The sequence below is a fragment of the Dermacentor variabilis genome, chromosome 4, assembly GCF_050947875.1.
Source record: "Dermacentor variabilis isolate Ectoservices chromosome 4, ASM5094787v1, whole genome shotgun sequence".
Taxonomy (NCBI): Eukaryota; Metazoa; Arthropoda; class Arachnida; order Ixodida; family Ixodidae; genus Dermacentor; species Dermacentor variabilis.
The window spans coordinates 160,835,291-160,850,159 of NC_134571.1; the positions used below are offsets into that span (position 1 = coordinate 160,835,291).

Here is a 14,869-nt window from a genome sequence, read left to right on the forward strand (position 1 = left end):
GAAGATGCTGCCCCGAACATTTACGGCGACAAAACTGACGACGACACAGGTGGCTGTTGGAAGACAGCCGTACATAAGCGACGCATCCGTCGAACGCGCGCTAAGACGCAACCCTGCGAGAACATCTTGGGCATTCCGGACGCCTCCCAGCCTACCGTACGCAAGCGCATTCGGAATCAGAACCTGCCTCAACTTCCTTTGCACGATGAAAAGATAATTCTGCGGCCTCACGGAGGACTTTGTCTCGATAAGTGGACGCGCCCAAACTCGCCAGTGCTCTATGGAGTGCAGCCGGCTTGGCCACCGAGGGTCGTCAGGACATCATATTTCGACTGCGACCTCAGCAGAACTTGGCAATCATCAGCACACCCAAGTCACACGTAGCCGACGCATTGTACAAGGTGAGGGAGCCGAACCTTGGCCAGCGGGTCTATCCCATCACGACATATTTTGGAGCCCCAGACAACTCATGCAAGCGAATTGTTCCTGGCCTTTTGCCCGGTACACCGTCTTCCAAGCTAGTGGATGAGCTTGTGGGTCCTGAAACTCAAATACGTCAAGCACGAATGATGGGTCAAACCAACGTTGCGTTGGTAACATTTGAAGGACTTAAAGTGCCTCACTACGTGCGTTTCTATAGTGCAGAACTCCGCTGCTACCCCCATCGACCCCGCCAACTGGTTTGTAAGATATGTCACAAGCTCGGCCATTGGGCTGATTACTGTCCTACGCCGCACGTGGTCATTCGCGCGACGTGCGGGACTGACAACCCCACCCCGTCATATCCGTGCACGCCACACTGCAGATCCTGTAACGGGACCCACCCTACAGCGGATCCAAACTGCCCGCGGCGTGCTAGGCAGGCACTGATGAAAGCTTGGGTGCGGAAAGCTCTCGAGAAAGAGCAGCGTGAACTCCAACCCTCCAGCGACCCGACTGCTACCACAGATATGGCGGAGACCCGAACGTCGCGCGCCCCAACGAAGGAGACCAGAAAAGTCCGGTCGGAGACCCGTTCGAGATCCCGTCGCAAGTGCAAGTCTCGGTCCCGATCCCGCGAGGCATCGGTGCGCCTCCCAGAGACTGCCTCCTTCCCCATCTTCCCAACAACCCTACAAGAAGGCCCTTCAGAGCAACACCCCAGCCAAGGTGACCCTGGTCCCTTCAGGGATGCAGTGGACCCCGGAGAAGAAAACAGCAATGGAGGCCCCTCGGGAGGTAGGTCGGGCGAGGGACTCCCACAGCTCGCTCCGCCCCGTAAATCTCTCCCTACCCCTTCTCCTATTACCAATTCGTTACCAAATCCTGATCCCCTAATAGAAATAGCCCGCCTACGTCGTGACATGGAGGCGCGCTGCGAGCGCCTGCAAAAACAAATGGACGCGCTTGTGGCAGACATCAGCACTAGTATGCTGGCGGCTCTGGACAGGATAGAACGCCAAATGGTGGCCCTTCATATAGGGATTACGGAGTAAGTGAAATCATGTATAGAGTGCATTTTCACACGCATGCAAGTTCCTGAGTTAGCGGTAACAACGAAAGCGCGCATTCCGACGAAGGCTCTCGGCCGCAACCTTCAAATGTGGGCACCCGGCGCCCGCATCCCTATGCACGACCGTGTGCTTCCTCTCGCGATAATGATGGCGCCGCGTAACACGGAGCAACTAGTGCTGTGGCAGTGGAATTATAAGGGATTCCGCCGAAAACGAAGTTCCCTACAGCAGTATATCGCCACATCCACGAACCGTCCCGATGTCATCCTCTTACAGGAAGTCAATTGCACCCCTTCGTTATCCGGCTACAGCACGCTCTCGGGTGTCTCTCCTCTTGTGGGAGCCTTATTCTCGAAACATGTTACATGTCGCATGCATACTACTAACATTGACATTCCTCACCCAAATATTGGAAATAATTACGCAAGGTAAACGCAGCGAGACTCTGTTTATACTCAATGCATACAGTTCCCCCCGTTCGCGAACGCACTGTTTTCAGCACCTACTAACAGAGTTTGGTAGGTTTGGACGGGTTTGTGTGGTGGCCGGCATCTTTAACGCTCCGCATACTGCATGGGGCTACGTTAAATCGGAGGCTGAAGGGACCCGCTTATGGAATGCCATCTCTAACATGAGATACACACTGCTTACCGACCCAGAGCACCCCACTCGGATGGGCAACAGCGTATCTCGTGAGACCTGCCCTGACCTTACCTTCTTGCGCAATACTGGCCCAGTCGTTGGGCACGGGCCTTTGAGGAGCACCTTGGTAGTGACCACTACATTGTAGCGACGACCTTGTCATTACGGTGTGCGCGAAGGCCCGAGCGAAATGTGCGCATAATGGATTGTGCGAAATTCAGGGAACGTCGCCCGGACCCACCTGAGCGCCAAGGGTACGAACGCTGGCTTGACTCTCTCGCACAAGATCTAGAGGCCAGCACGAGCACACTGCGCACCACAACCGAGACACCAGACTTAGACCCGCATTTACTTCATCTTTGGAACGCCAGCAGAGGGTTGACACGACGATGGAAACGACAACGCCTCAACCGCAAACTCAGGAAACGTAGAGATCAAATTACACGGCAATCTCAGCAGTATGCAGAGATCCTTACGAGGAATAACTGGCGAGGATTTCGCGATCGCCTCTCAGGCACATTGAGCACAGCAAAAACGTGGTCGATTCTTCGCTCACTCACAGATCCCACTACAACAAAGGAAAAAACATTTCAACAGCTGCACATCCTAAAGCACGAGTACAGGGACGATGTCTCGACCCTCCTCAGAGAGCTAGAGAAGCATTTGATACCCACATGCCCGCCGCCGCGGTACCCTGACTATCCTTATGTAGGCGAGGCGAACGAACTGTTCGATGCAGACATCACATCTGACGAGGTGCGGGTGGTCCTACAAGACCTACGCCGCAACACGGCACAGGGAGCCGACCACATCCGATTCGTCACCCTCGGTAACCTCAGTGACGCGGATATCATCCACCTCACCCATGTCTGCAATGATTGCTGGCTCAAGGGCATGCTTCCCCAAGCATGGCGACACGCCGACATCACACTGATGCCCAAACCGGGCAAGCCTGTTAAGGTCGAAAACTTACGACCCATCTGCCTTACATCCTGCATTGGTAAGCTCATGGAGCATGGACTCTTGCGGCGTCTGCAGCCCTTCCTCGAAGAAAAATCATTCTTTTCTGACTCTCAATTCGGATATCGGGCTCATCTGTCTGCCAAAGATGTGCTTTTACAATTCCGGGAGGAAGTCATAGGACCTCCGTCGTCCGTCCAAACGAGAGCACTCATCGCCTTAGACCTAAAAGGGGCATTCCATAATGTTGAACATGACCTCATCCTTCACAATGTTTCACATTCACACTGTGAAATTCGTATGTACAACTATATCCGCGCATTTCTTCGAGATCGCACAGACACCGTAGGAATGAGACCGCATCGATCCGGTACGATTCGCCTTCTAGGACGTGGGACACCCCAGGGCTCAGTTCTTCCCCCTACACTATTCAATATCGCGCTACTCCCCCGGCTACTCGACCAGATCCCTGTTGTCGCCCACGCTATTTATGCGGACGTCATTACTATCTGGTCGACACGGGGTTCCGACGGAGCCATCCAGGACCGACTGCAGCAAGCAGTCGATACAGTTTCTGAGTAGGCGAGAAAATGCGGCTTAAGATGTGCTCCGGAAAAGTCGGAGCTACTAATCATTCGCCCCCTGAGTCGTTCCTCTACTCCCCCTATCACTGCGCACGTGGATGGCACACCGGTAGCACAGGTTAATCGTGCTTGTATCCTCGGCCTACACGTCCAAGCGGATGGCAGGTCAAACTACACTGTTTCCCTTCTTTCCAGACAGATTGAGCAAATTCTGGCCATGATCCGTAGGGTCTCCAACAGGCGCTCGGGCCATCGAGAAGAGGACCTGCTGCGCTTGGTGGAGGCATGCGTGATCAGCCGCCTTACATTAACCATCTCCTATTTCAGCGGTTGACCCCAGCGCAACAACTTCGCATAGACGCAATGATTCGTAAAGCGACGAAGCTTGCGCATGGCCACCCGAACTATACTTCCACTCACCGTCTCCTTAACATAGGGACACATAACACACTAGGCGAGCTGCTAGAGGCACATTGGGTCAGCCATCGCCAGCGCTTCGTACTCACTCCTACTGGCCGCCATCTTCTGACACGGCTAGGATACCCTGTCCCACGCCTTCAGTCTGAAACCCGTCCAACGATCTTGTCGTCAGCGATACGCGAAGCACTAAGTATTCATCCATTGCCACGTAATATGCACCCCGAGCATGACAAAGGGTGGCGCAAAGCCCGTGAACGATACGTTGGCCTCATGCTTGCAAACATCCCTGAAACATACTTTTTACACGGGCACATCACGCACTCAAGAGGGCTATACCTCGGTAGTTTTGGATGACACCGAATCCCTGAGAGACTCTGCTGCCATGCGCGGAACAAATGCCGCTTACGGAGAAATTCTCGGTGTTGCTCTTGCAATTCGATACGCCATCCGTGTTCCTGAGAAAGTGTATATATTGATGGACTCGCAACAGGCATGCCGGGCGTTCCTATCAGGACATGGCATCCCGAGAGCGGCGCACCAAATTCTCAAAGAGATCCCGCTATATACACCAACCACACCTCACCGAATCCACTTACTCTGGACCCCTGGTCATACCTCGCTGCCGCGTAACGATCGCGCACATGCGGTTGCCCGAGGAATTTCCCGCCGGGCGACTCGGCGTGGTGAGGCGACTAGTTCAGATTGGGGAAATCCCTTGCTCCGTTAAAAAGACATACTCCGTCATTATACACGCATTCGTCGCACCCACGTCGCACCACCGCCGTCCTTCTCGCGGGAGGAAGCAGTGGCGTTACGCCAATTACAAACCGCAACTTTTCCAAATCTTTTCTCTCTCAATAAATGCTTCCCACGTTGTTATGCAGAGCGTTGCCCTGGCTGTGGCAGCTGGCCCACAATCTTCCACGTCACGATTGAGTGCACTGCAAACCTCTTTCCTCCCTTGCCAACTCTCCTTTACCCCCTACGCAACAAAGAGCTGTGGGACGATGCCCTCCGCGACGGACCTCCTAAGGTCCTCCGAGCTGTGATACAACGGGCTCGAAACATCGCCGGAATCATCTTAGGGACGCTGGACTGAGGGTTCCTGCCACACTGTTCTCGCCATTCAAATATTATTAATAAAGATGTTTTACTCTCTCTCTCACCACAGCTTCGCTAAACTTGAGGAGAAGCAGCTGAGAGAGAGATAAATGAGACTATAAAAAAATGGACGACGCTTAAGCTTCGCCTTCAAGAGAGGAACGCGATTGCGTTATCGCACCCCGTTGGCACCTCCCACTTATTCGCTCGGCATGCTCTTGACGAGACGAAGGGGAGAAGCGGGCGAGTGGCGCGCCATCTGTCGGAGCAGCGCCGTACATTGCGAGGAGGGGATCTTCTGTGTTTGCCGCAAGATGGGTCTGCATATGCGCCAAGCGCGGAATAAATGTAGCGGAAACGTACTTCGCTACTCGTTTAACTGCGACTTCTGTAATTTATATGCTCATAATTACCAATATACACCGCAGTATTACTTTCTACAGCACGTTTCTAGGGCAACACCGCATTTACTAGAGGCGCTTTTGTCGCGCTTTCAACCATCGATCTCGTGACTGAGTGGTAGCGTCTCCGTCTCACACTCCGGAGACCTTGGTTCGATTCCTACCCAGCCCATCTTGCAAGTTGTTTTTATTTATGAATTGCCTTCCGGATTTTTCGCTCATGGCCAACACCACCGACGTCGACGACAGCGGCTTTCCTGCGACACGAGCTTTAACGCTGTCTAGTTAAAATAGTATCGCGCATCGCAGCGACGCGGCGAGTGTGGTAGGACTAGCGCGGGAAGAACAGCGGCGCGCATGCGAGCGAGGAGCGCGGCCCGGATGCGTGCCCTCACCTGTGGCGCGCGTGGCTTTGCCAAGGCAGGGAGGTCAGGCGAGGGAGGAGGGGCGTTCTTATACGGCGGCTGCTATGATGTCTCGATGTCCTCCTCGCCCGCCGCTCCGTACAAAGCACAAACAACCGCGGCGTCTGCTACGGCGTTGGCTTCGCGAATCGCGGACGCCGTACTAGACTGTTTTAGCGGACGCGGCAGGGACGCGTTGCCGCACTCGTGTGTCGTGTGTGTGCTTTGGCACTACTTTACTGGCCTTCCCACAGCTCCACTAGTCTCTGGTGTTTGCGATGGCAGAGGCAAGCGTAATTCTTTGCGATACATTACGGCGACTCCGGCGGTCACGACGAAGACGCAAATTCACCTGGAGTGCCGGTTAATGTATAAGGGGACATTGCATTAGCACGTGCAAAACGACATGGACAGAAACATAAACAAAAAGACCGAGCGCTAGACATCAACTGGCTTTATTCTCAGGAGGACACTAATAAATATGCAAAAGGACGCGTGCTACATCATCAATCCCTGAACTAGGTTTCGATAACGGTTTCGCCGCTGCCTGTGAGCGGGGGTCCTCAGCACCGACCAACACCGTAACGCGGGGACGCTATGGTCCGCTGTGGCCCCGTGGTGCCGGCTGCAAAAGAACAGAAAGTTGGGGGCCGCGGGGCTTATTGCGCGAGCAGAGCACACGCTCCGGACAGGCCGCCATTGGAATATGAACCTGGCAACGTTTAACGCTAGAACGTTATCTAGTGAGGCGAGTCTAGCAGTGCTATTGGAGGGAGGAATTAGAGGGCAGTAAATGGGATATAATAGGGCTCAGTGAAGTTAGGAGACCAAAAGAAGCATATACAGTGCTAAATAGAGGGCACGTCCTGTGCTACCGGGGCTTAGCGGTAACATACAGGAATTCTATAGCATTAGCGAGAGGGTGGCAGGTCTTGTTGTGAAACCTAATAAGTCATCCTGGTCATCATGACATCCAGTCATGATGACCAGGAAGTCGAAAGCTTCTATGAAGACGTGGAATCGGCGGTGGGTAGAGTGAAAACTAAATACACTATACTAATGGGCGATTTTAATGCCAAGGTAGGCAAGAAGCAGGCTGGAGACAAGGCAGTGGGGGAATATGGCATAGGCACTAGGAATAGCAGGGGAGAGTTATTAGTAGAGTTTGCGGAACAGAATAATATGAGGATAATGAATACCTTCTTCCGCAAGCGGGATAGCCGAAAGTGGACGTGGAGGCGCCCGAATGGCGAGACTAGAAATGAAATAGACTTCATACTCTGCGCTAACACTGGCATCATACAAGATGTGGACGTGTCGGCAAGGTGCGCTGCAGTGACCACAGGATGGTAAGAACTCGAATTAGCCTAGACCTGAGGAAGGAACGGAAGAAACTGGTACATAAGAAGCCGATCAATGAGTTAGCGGTAAGAGGGAAAATAGAGGAATTCCAGATCAAGCTACAGAACAGGTATTCGGTTTTCACTCAGGAACGAGACCTTGGTGTTGAAGCAATGAATGACAACGTTGTGGGCATCATTAATGAGTGTGCAATAGAAGTCGGTGGCAACTCCGTTAAACAGGATACCAGTAAGTTATCGTAGGAGAAGAACGATCTGATCAAGAAACGCCAATGTATGAAAGCATCTAACCCTACAGCAAGAATAGAACTGGCAGAACTTTCGAAGTTAATAAACAAGCGTAAGACAGCTGACATAAGGAAGTATAATATGGATAGAATTGAACATGCTCTCAGTAACGAAGGAAGCCTAAAAGCAATGAAGAATAAATTAGGAATTGGCAAGAATCTGATGTATCCGTTAAGAGACAAAGCCGGCAATATCATTACCAATACGGAAGAAATAGCTCAAGTGGCTGAGGAGTTCTATAGAGATTTATACAGTACCAGTGGCACCAACAACGATAATGGAAGACAGAATATTCTGGAGGAATTTGAAATCCTACAAGTAACGCAGGAGGAAGTAAAGAAAGCCTTGGGAGCTATGCAAAGGGGAAGGCCGCTGGGGAGGATCAGGTAACAGCAGATTTGTTAAAGGATGGTGGACAGATTGTTCTAGAGAAACTGGCCACCCTGTATACGCAATGCCTCATGACCTCGAGCGTACCGGAATCTTGGAAGAACGCTAACATAATCCTAATCCCTAAGAAAGGGGACTCCAAAGACTTGAAAAATTATAGACCGATCAGCTTACTGTCCGTTGCCTTGGACTTCTGGCAACCAAAGGACCAGGCAGGATTCCATAAAGGCTACTCAACAATAGACCATATTCACACTATCAATCAAGTGATAGAGAAATGTGCAGAATATAACCAACCCTTATATATAGCTTTCATTGATTACGAGAAATTGTTTGATTCAGTCGAAACTTCAGCAGTCATGGAGGCATTACGGAATCAGGGTGTAGATGAGCCATATGTAAAAATACTGGAAGATATATATAGCGGCTCCACAGCCACCGTAGTCCTCCATAAAGCAAGCAACAAAATCCCAATAAAGAAAGGCGTCAGGCAGGGAGATACGATATCTCCAATGCTATTCACAGCTTGTTTACAGGAGGTATTCAGAGACCTGGATTGGGAAGAATTGGGGATAAAAGTTAACGGCCTTGCTTAGTAACTCAGGGGACCAATTGCAATGCATGCTCACTGACCTGGAGAGGCAAAGCAGAAGAGTGGGTCTAAAAATTAATATGCAGAAAACTAAAGTAATGCTTAACAGTCTCGGGAGAGAACAGCAATTTACAATAGGCAGCTACTTAGGGCAGGTAGTGACGGCGGATCCGGATCATGAGAAGGAAATAATCAGAAGAATAACAATGGGCTGGAGTGCGCTTGGCAGGCAGTCCCAAATCATGAACAGCAGGTTGCCGTTATCCCTCAAGAGAAAAGTATATAATAGCTGTGTCTTACCAGTACTCACCTACGGGGCAGAAACCTGGAGGCGTACGAAAAGGGTTCTACTCAAATTGAGGACGACACAACGAGCTATGGAAAGAAGAATGATAGGTGTAACGTTAAGGGATCAGAAAAGAGCAGATTGGGTGAGGGAACAAACGCGAGTTAATGACATGTTAGTTGAAATGAAGAAAAAGAAATGGGCATGGGCAGGACATGTAATGAGGAGGGAAGATAACCGATGGTCATTAAGGGTTATGGACTGGATCCCAAGGGAAGGGAAGCGTAGCAGGGGGCGGCAGAAAGTTAGGTGGGCGGATGAGATTAAGAAGTTTGCAGGGACCGCATGGCCACAATTAGTACATGACCGGGGTTGTTGGAGAAGTATGGGAGAGGCCTTTGCCCTGCAGTGGGCGTAACCAGGCTGATGATGATGATGATGATGATGATGCGAGAACACGCAGTGTTGTAGAAGCCCGTTCTTCTGGCAGTCTTTGTCTGGCGCTTCGCGACGACCCCTCGGTTATTGACAAAGTCCATCTTAAATAAATGTGTTTTAATTAATTTCACCGTATTTAACACCAAAGATTGTGCGTTTGACTCTCGACCTTCATGATGCAAATTGGTATCTACATGGAGATGTGGTCGATCCGCCCATATCTCGTTGTGGGTTCGACTCCCGCCGAAGGTCGTAGATTCGAGTGCCCTAATTAAGTGTACCATAATTACATGTGTCTTAATTACGTTTGCCTTAATTAACAGCACAGGCTGGGCTGACGCTTCTTCGCTTCGCCTTCATGCTTTATAAATTGATAGCGTAATCCGCCCTAATTATCGCCAAAGGTCGTAGGTTTGACTAGCCCCAAAGATCGTGAATTTTAATTAGGTTCGCCATAATTAACACCACAGGTCACGGATTCAACTTCCGCCAGAGGTCCAGGGTTCGATTCCGTATGAATTTCGATATTTTGAATTTTTGTGCCAGAACGGCGGACATCAGATGTTTCGACCCATCAGCAATCTGAGGCTTTCGCCGTAATATATGTTCCGATTTAGCTGCTCAATAATAACTCTCTACGGCGTAAGTGCGGTGCGCCACTACATTTCTTTGTGCTAATCGCATTCACGTCGAATACGTGGTGAGATGGGTTCTGCTAGAATTCTTTAAAACTGCACATGTAGATGGCAGATGCCCAGGACAACATCTTTTGACTGCACTGCCTTCCGGGCCGGCTCGCGTTGGAGGATACAAACTGACATACTCGATACGGAAAAGTGGAGGGTTATATGCCTAGAAAGGTATTATGTTTACGAAAATCTTGCCGATAGCTCAATAGCTACAGCGTCAAGCTCCCGTATACAACTGGGATTATTTGGACCTAATTAGTTAGTTAGTTAGAAAAGCTTTCTGTTTTGCTGTAATCAAAACGCATGCCTTTGTTTACAGTGTCTTGGCTTTTCGTTGGATTCTCATTTGATTCCCCAGCGGCTGTCGTATAATGGTGAATTTACCTGATAAATCCGCACCAGATATAACGGTCGCTGGGTCAAGACAATGTTTCTTGCTTTGATGCGTGTTAATATAGGCTTTGTGCAAGCAGGTTAGAGAAGGAGTGTGAGGAGAAGGAACAGTGTTGATAACTGTTGCCGTAAGCTGGCGTGACGTCATTCTGATTTAGCATCTCGTTCACCCTACTGTACAAAGCAGTCTGGGGGTTTTGGTGTCCGGCCCGACTGGCGCAGCGCTGGCGTCGGGGTGTTCCGGGCAGCCTCGCGCATTCCTGGCCCCTGTCCTCGTTTCCCAACTACTTGGAGACTGGCGGTTTGTTCTTGGCGCTCAGGGTCACAAGCTCCATCGTCCAGGTCAAGCTCTCCCACTCGTGGCTTGATCTAGTTGCTGTGTAGACGAATGTTTTGCCCCTCTGGACCATCGGCGTTCCCCATGCGAGTGCCGTCGGATGACATGATTCGGGCTGGGGTCCATGGCTCGCCTCGCCCGAAGTTCTTTACCCAGACAGGTTCCCCCGACTGCAACACACCAGGAACGTGGCAGTCAAGTGGAGACTGCGGGCGGGAGACCCAGGTCGTGCCACGGCGTTGTCCAGTCTGGAACGGAGCGCGTAGCCCATAAGCAGTTTCACTGGGGTACTGGCTTCGGCAGACAGCGTCTTTCGGTACCTGTGCAGAATCCTTGCCAAGCGTGTTTTCAAAGACCTATGGACATTCTTTTTCAAAAACTCTTTAACAGTTCGCACGGCGCGTTCCGCGAGCGCGTTGAACTGCGGATGATACGCTGCTGTCCGGAGATGTGGGATGTTATTCAGCTTCATAAACTCCGGAAATTGAGCACTTGTAAATTGCGGGCCATTATCAGAAAACAGCGTCCAGGGCAATCCGAACGTGCCGAACAAGGTGCGCAGGGCTTCTATGGTGGCGTGGGCTGTGGTGGTTTTCAGGGGTACTGCTTCGATCCATTTACTATGTGAATCCACAACAACCAGTAGCATGTGTCCATCGATCGGCCGAGCAAAGTCAATATGCAGTCTGGACCAAGGATCGCCCGTTTCTCGCCATGTGACCGGGGGTTTCTTGGGGTGCATAGGTGCTGCTTGTACGCAACTGGGACACGACTTAACCATGTTCTCAATCTCGTTATCCATCCCGGGATACCAAAGCAGGGAGCGGCCTAGCTGCTTCATTGAGCAAATACCTTGATGGGTATCGCGCCGCAGGCGTAACATTCCCGCTCTTGCGCTGTTAGGCATCGATTACGTCATGGCCCCAGTATAGAAGCCCATGACTCCAGGTTATCTCTGCCATCAGGTTGAAGTATAGTCGCCAATGCGGGTCATTCGGCCCCAAGTTTCTTGACCATCCTTCCTGCACCCAGTTTTGCTCCATTGCCAAGTCGTCATCGTGCCAGGGGAGAGCAGCCAGTTGTTTCGCGGACGTCACACCCTCATTGATGTTTTCCGTGAGAACACATACTCGCCATCTCCAGTTTTTTCCAAGGTCTCTGGCTGAGACGTTGCGGACGTGGGGATTCGGCTGAGGGCATTTGCTGGAACGTTGTCCTTTTCCGGCTGGTGTTTGATGACCCAGTCGTATGCACTGAGCAGCAGGGCCGATCGCTGGATTGGGGCGGCGGCCGTCACTGGTACAACTCGATCTGGATGAAAAAGTCCCACAAGCGGCTTATGGTCATTCAACAGTGTGGATGGTTTACCGAGTAGGTACTGTTGGAATTTCGAGGCTGCAAAAACTAGAGCCAGAGTTCGCTCTCCAGCTGTGAATAATTTCGCTTGGCTTCAGTCAGTACCAGAGAACGAAAGCTTATGGGCCGATGCCCCCCGTCCTCGTCATCGTGAGAAAGCAGTGCACATATCTAATCCGGGGAGACATCACATTCCACGACAAGAGGCTTGCGTGAGTCAGAATGCGTCAGGAAATCAGCGGATTTGAGGAAATTCTTTACCTTTCTGAACGCCCGTTGTTGACGAGGACCCCACACCCACTTAGCTTCCTTGCGGATCAGCTGATACAGTGGCGCCATGGCCGTAGATGCATTGGGAAGAAACTAGTTGTAGTATGTTACCATGCCAAGATACGACCTTAGTTCTTCGAGGTTCCGCGGCACCTACATCTGAAGAATGGCCTCCACGCTTTTCGACTTTGGTTGCCGTCCCTGAGCACTAATTCCATGTCCCAGGAAATCCACCTGTGCTCGACTGAACTTGCACTTGTCCGCATTTAGTTGCACGCAATTTTCCCGAAACCGCTGCAATACTTCATGCAGTGTGCTGCAGTCATTGTATTTCTCTGCGATGATGACGTCGTTTAAGTAGACCTGGACCCCAGGAAATCGTTGCAAAATGGTCTCCATGCGACGTTGGAACACTGCCGGCGCGGAAGCGACTCAAAATGGCAGGCGAGTGAAGCTGAAGAGTCCCTTATGCGTGTGAGTAGCATGGCTTCCTCGTCGAACGGTAGCTGAGCGTAAGCTTCCCTCTAATCTATCGTGGTGGTAACCTGACCACCGTTCAACATTGCCAGGATATCTTCTACCCGGCGCAACCTATATTGCTCAGTGTGACAAGCTTTGTTTACCGTGAGTTTGAAATCACCGCAGAGGCGAATGTGGCCGTTACGCCTTACTACGGGCACCACCGGTGCGGCCCACTTAGAATGAGGCACAGGGACAATAACGCCCGTGGTCAAAAGGCGCTCAAGTTCAGCGTCTACCCTTGGACGAAAGGCGTACGGAACTTTCCCGTGAATTTCGGTGCCACGTTATCCCGCATCTAAAGTGCACCGGTGCACCCCTGATGAGACCTAAGCCTGGCGCGACCCCGTAAAGCGAATTCTGGTACAAAACGGTGCACGTTAAAATCATCCATCCCGACGAAAGGCGCGCGCTCACCTGTCGTATTCACGTTCATTACTGGCGCCTCCAGCATGCTGAATGCCTGGATCAGGTCGCCTCCGCATAGGTTGAGGCCGGAGCAACCGAGGACTGTGAGGGAACCCTCCGCCGACCGGTTTCCGCACGAAACCTCGAGTTTGAGTTGACGGCGAAGGGGAAGCCTTCCCTAGAAGCAAGTCAGTTTCAATGGCGAATCACGCAGCTTGGGCCACACTGATTTGTTTTGCTCATAGTTGGGCCATGTGATGACCGGCACTGGTGACCCTGTATCGGCCTGCATGTCCACTAGAACGCCCCCACAATTCAATGTGCGTAACATGACAATGAGTTGCGTGATGGCGACGTGGCTGACATTACTGTCCGCTGCTTGCAATGCAAATATACCGTCCGTGCCCACAGATGTGCTCTCCTGCCGAGACGATAGGATACCTGACGCGACAGGCCTTTTGGCCCTGCAACGAACTCTCTCTCTCGACGGAAACAGGCTCCGGCGATATGACCCCGCTGTTGGCACTTGAAGCATGTTGCCGAACGGAACCGGCAATCCTCTGGTTCGGGCCCTTTCGCTCCGCAGTGGTTTCATGAAATAATCCGTGGCCAGTTTCTTGAGAGATGATACTCCTCCCATCGCATGCACGCTTCCTTCAGCTTCTTATCTGCTGCGCGCTCGCTTCTGCCATTTCGGCTGATAGAACAATGTCTTCTGCTTCACTTCTCGTCTGCTGTGGCTTCGCAAGCAACTGTCAACGCACTCCTGCACTTTGCAGCCCACAAACGATGCAATCTCGCAGAATTCGATCCAGCGTTGCACTAAAACTGCATATGTTCGCTATTTGACGAATGGCAACTATGAAATCTTCGACCGGTTCGCCTGGCAGCTGATCGAGTGTAAAGAACTAGTAAGACTATGCTATTTCGTTTATTTGCGGCGAAAAGTGCTGCTGAAACAAAGCTACCACTTGGGCGTAAGAAAGTTCGTTCACCTTGTCTGGCGCGCATCGACCACTAAGTAAATCCACGGTGTGCGTAGTCAGTGCTGCAACCAATAGGGCCGGCTTCTTCTTGTCTTCCGTGATGCCATTGCCTTCGAAGAAGGTCTCCAGTCGAACTTGGTAAGCTGGCCACTAGTCGCTCGTCTCGTCAAACTGCGGCGGACTGTGATATCCTCCCATGGTGGCGAAGGCTGTGGCGTACTAAGACGGCGGCCCGTTGTCATCCCATTCTCGTCACCACTGATAAAGTCGGACCAGGCGCAGCGGTGCCTGGGCCAAGACAACGTTTATTGCTTTGATGCGTGTTAATATAGGCGTTGTGCGGGACGGTTAGGGAAGGAGTGTGAGGAGGAGGAACAGCGGCGATAACTGTTGCCGTAAGCAAGGCGTGTCGTCATTCCGATGCAGTATTACCCTTTGATACGGGGCTCCCGATATGGCATTGAAGGCTTTTACAATATCCTAAATGCAAAACGGTGCACCACGAGAATATGTTATAATGTTTTCGGGTTAGTATTTTGTTTGCAAAAACA

The 14,869-nt window shown here is 51.4% G+C and overlaps 1 pseudogene; it reads right to left on the reverse strand.

Moving 5' to 3' along the window:
- LOC142578400 (uncharacterized) overlaps positions 1-14,516 on the reverse strand; it is a 29,994-nt pseudogene extending 15,478 nt beyond the window's left edge.
- Between the last annotated feature and the right edge of the window lie 353 nt (positions 14,517-14,869).